Consider the following 5,044-nt stretch of genomic DNA (forward strand, 5'->3'; position numbering starts at 1 on the left):
TGCACTCTGATAACACGGAGCGCACAGTTGCTTTTGCCTCACGTTCACTTACCCCTGCTGAATAGAAATACTCCATTCTAGAAAAGGAGGCTTTAGCCTGTGTGTGGGCAGCGGAAAAGTGGAGGACTTTCTTATGGGGGACAAGATTTACACTGCATACAGATCACCAGGCTCTGACCACACTGCTACACACAAAAGGACTTGGGTGTGCAGGAATGCATATTGCCCGGTGGTCTGCCAGACTTCTTTGCTTCACGTATGACGTGGTGTATTGTACAGGAGCACAAAACTATGCTGCTGACTGTCTCTCCCGTTTGCCTCTGCTGGACACAGAACTGAAAGCTCTTTCGGTGAAGAACTTCGCTGTGGCATGTGAGGCATGCCCAGAGCTTACTGCCATCAGGGCACAGATGAAAAAGGGGTGGCCTAAAACGGCAAAGTCTCTACCTGCAGTGCTCAAACCCTACTTTGCTACTAGAGATGAACTCTCAGTCCAAGATGTGACAATATACAGGGACCCTCACCGATGGCTAGTGTCTGTGGCCCTGAGAAAACAGCTGGTGGACCTGGCACATGAAACTCACCAGGGTGTTGTGCACACCAAGCAGAGGCTGCGTGACTTATACTGGTGGCCCGGCATGGATATGTGGGTGCAGGACAGCATTAGTGCACGTGTGACTTGCCAGATGAATGATAAAAGCGCTAAGACGCATTTTGCCCCACTTCAGACAGTTTCCCTGCCAGACGGTGCATGGCAGAAAGTGGGAATCGAACGATCGAACCATTCGAGTCAGTGAACTGGGACTGCCGCTATGCGGTGACGCTGATTGACTATTACACAAAGTAGCCGGAGGTGGCTTTTACACACTCAATCACAGCCACGGCTGTCACCACCTTCCTTCCCGCTTCGGCAACCCCATAGAACTCATTAGTGATAATGGGACGCAGTTTACTTTGAGCGAGTTCGCAGAATTTCTGGCAGTGAGGGACATTACACACAGGAAAGTGTCCTTGTATTATCCACAAGCAAACAGAGCCATTGAACGCTGGAACCGCATTCTCAAAGAGACACTTCTTACTGCCGAGCAGGAGAGAAAACCATGGAAACCATTGATACAGGATTTCGTGCTCACGTACCGTGCATCTCCACACAATACAACAGAAGTGTCACCATATGAACTCATGTTCAACAGGAAAATGCGCACAAAGGTGAACATCGGTCCAGCAAGCAAATCTACTCTACTGACAGAGAAGCAACTGCGCAACCGTGTCACCTCTAAACAAAATGCATCAAAAGCTTACACAGATGTTAGGAGAGGTGCACAAGTACCAAAGATCAAAGAGGGAAGCCTAGTAAGAGTACGGAAACCCTTCCATGTCAAGAAAGGACTGTCAAAGTTCCATAGACCTGCCAGGGTGGTACGGAGAGCTGGTGCAAATGCGTATGTGCTGGAAGACGGACGCACCTGGACGCTACTCATCTATCTCTGGTCCCTGACAGTGTAACAGACCCCATTGACAGTTCTGTTCCGGTACCTGTGCCGGGACCTGCACAAATTCTGGATGTTCCAGTACCTGAGTGGGGACCTGCACAACGGCCGGATGTGAACGTGCGGATGTCTGCCAGGGTCAGGAAGAAGCCTGCATGGATTAGTGATTATGTACATTAATCCTTCTCATGGCCTTTGGGGGGGAAACTAAGAGGGAATGACAATGAAAGTAAAAAAAAAAAAAAAAAAAAGAGGACATTGAAATCGTGACTGGAAGAAAACTATAATTGGAATGCTGTTTTGCTTGTGAAATTGTTTTTTAATTCCGCTTAAGTTTAAAGCTTCTGTTAGAAGTGTGATATACATAATGTTGCACGCTATAGCTGTTAAATTGATACTCTTATTGGAAAGAAGAGGATGCTAATGTTAAGTACGAAAAAGGAAACCTTTAAGTTTGCATTATATTACAGCCGAGGTCTAAGTGATTTAAGAGACGGCGTATTCATTTTTATTTTACCTGGTAATCTTCCTAAACAAGAGTGGAAATATGTTGTGTATTGAGTTACGGCTTAACCACTAGAGGGCGCTGTAGACCACAATACATTGTACTGGATGTTGGTAAGAACGGTGAAGAAGAAGAAGAAAATAAAGAAAAAGAAGTTAAGTTGGTGCTAGCTTGACAGTCTCGTCTGTTCTGCTGTGGATTATCTGATACATAACACAGAGTTAAAACCACACGTATAACCAAACAGAAACAGGCAGAAAAGAAAGTGAATTGAATCTGCAATCTGCCAATAAATGCTCTGCTTTAACTGCCCATGCACCTGCTTACTGATTCTCTTCCATTCTGACATCAGTTGAGTTTCCTCCAGTCGTTTCCCTTCACCAACTGAACTAAAAATACATTTAATATAAAATACCATGAATTACAAGCTTCAATCACATGCCAGATCTGCCCAAAATAGATACCCATTTATGGAATATTATAAGGGTACTATTATACATACATAATGTTATGTCCCTATCGTGTCTAGGGGCCGAGGATGCTAACGATTAAATAAACCCGGGGGGAAACCAAGGGAAAGGTGGAAACAGTTCAACATAAAAACAAATAATGTATTGTTAAACTTAGCAAAACAACGTAAAGCAGTCTTCAACATGTAGTGGTGTGTGCAGTAAGCTTTGCACCCTGTTTGTTCTTGAACGCACCTTAACGAGACCAAATTAGCTCCACCCAGACCAAACCCCCTCATTAGCTGAGCTTATATAAAGCACCTGTACCATCCTGTCTGCCTCAAGTAATCTTTTCATACAACACCACACCCCATCAATCTACTGGTGAGTCACCTTTCTTCATGATGTTTGGACAAGATCCCCTTTTACCTGTTGACTTCCTCCTAGGAAAGATCCAAGTCCCAGAAGCAGGCAGTAGCCTACTCATGACTGGATTGTGGAGCACCAGGCCCAGCTCCAGATGGCATTTGAGGGAGCCACCAGCCACCAGGCACCTGCAAGCGGCAGCCAACCGACAAAAGGTAAATCGTGATCAAAAGGTGAAGGATGCTCCCCTGCAGGATGGACAGCTGGTTTACCTCAAGGACATGGGAGTGAGAGGCCGCGACAAAATACAAGATGTTTGGTGCTCAGAGGTATATAGGGTTCTTAGAGACCCCAAAGAAGGAGGATATGTGTACATGATCGCTCCGGTGGATGATCCTGGTAAAGCGAGGCATGTTCACCGCTCGCTTCTGAAAGGCCAGCCTGGTCGTATGGACCTGAATGCGACCATGGAAGCCTGCGCCCAACAAGATGAAGAACCCTTTATTGGGGAGGCAGACTCGTTCGATGGTGATTTGTGTGTGGTATGCCCTGAAATTATCCAGACTGATGTGCCTGTAAATCCTCTATGCCCACTGATCGACCCTTCTTCACACCCTGTCAAACCCCAGCTGGCTCCTGCCACAGACCCCACAGCTGAAGAAGGATCAGTAAGGAGGACTAGTTGTCGCACAGCGGGGAAGCACACAAACATTCACCATCTTCCCCAGGCAATGGAGAGCAGGGCGATTGGGGCATTGACATAGATATTAATGGACCAATAGACCCCGTTGCTCTGGACGGAGACCAGTGAAGGCTATTAGAAGCACTTTTCCGGTGATGGTCAGCTTTACTGCGCAGCCTCCAACTGACAGAGACAGCGTAAATGTGACGTGAGCAACGTGTCTGAAAGTTGTAAGTCTTCTGGTAGCTGTGCCGAGAGAAATCTCAATCATTCCCAATCTTACAGAGACGGAGAGTGTAGGTATATGTAAGGAGATAACATAGGCACAGGCTAATTATTGCTAACTAACATGCTAGTTAACATTAGTAATTAAACCTAAACAGCTAACGTAAGTCGAAACTGCCTGCGAGCTTCTCCTGTACTATACGGTAATTCCTCTACTATGCGACAGTAAGTCTCGTGGTTATGACACAATCGTTAGCCTATTTTTACAAAAACGTCTGCTACGGAGCCATAACGTGAGATACAAGGTAATGGAGCCTTTTCTACGTTGTTGTGTTTCTTTCGAACTAAACAATGGACAAATCGAGTCTTTAAACGCTTCGGATGTAAAGTTATTCTCAGTCAAGTGACGTAAAAAAAAAATGGCGGTAAGCGGAATGCTAACAGGAGGTGATGGCCAGTTAGCAACAAAATGGCGCCATGATGGCTCGAGTTCTGAAGCGAAGCTTACCCCCTTGGATTGGGGCTACGGTCTTCCAGGTACCTGTAGTTGAGACAGCTGTTTTTAGACCTTGGCAATAAATTAACCGTCGGGCTGACTATTCAAAAAATGGGGGTGGATTGTAGTGGTGTGTGTGCAGTAAGCTTTGCACCCTGTTGGTTCTTGAACGCACCTTAACTAGACCAAATTAGCTCCACCTAGACCAAACCCCCTCATTAGCTGAGCTTATATAAAGCACCTGTATCATCATGGCTGCCTCTTGGCTTTGTCTCTGCCTGTTGGTTGCCACATGGGACCATCTCTGACTTTTAGTTTGCTGCCTGCCTGCCTGCCTGCCTGTTGTCCGCTTGGGCCTGGAAGGGATTCCAAGCTCCCCTTCCTGGAGTGGTGTGATGAATTCACTTCTCAATTCTTAGCCTACTGAGTACATTTGAGTGAAGGTATGTAACTTAAAGTAAGCAAGTCTGGTATGATCACTACCTGAGTATATTATCACCTGTTGACCACTGCTTTTAAACTTGTCATTAATGCAATCTTCTGTCTGAATTGTAAGTGGTCAGCTGCTGTTTTGCCTTAGTTTAGTTGTTTTTGGATTTTAATCATTTAGTATGTTTTTGTTAGTGACCCCCAGGACACTCTGTTTGGATTGCTTGTATTTTAGCTTATCAACTGTTTTTTTCTTGATTCTGTTAAATTATTTAGCTTTGCAGTGGAGCTAGAAGACAGCTTGTGGTGGAGACTAGGCACATTGGTGTGGTTCCCTTCACAGATTCTAGTGATAACCGCACGGTGACACGATTTGCAGTGAACCGGTTTGCAGTGACTGTT

This window comes from Perca fluviatilis, chromosome 4 (assembly GCF_010015445.1).
Source record: "Perca fluviatilis chromosome 4, GENO_Pfluv_1.0, whole genome shotgun sequence".
Taxonomy (NCBI): domain Eukaryota; kingdom Metazoa; phylum Chordata; class Actinopteri; order Perciformes; family Percidae; genus Perca; species Perca fluviatilis.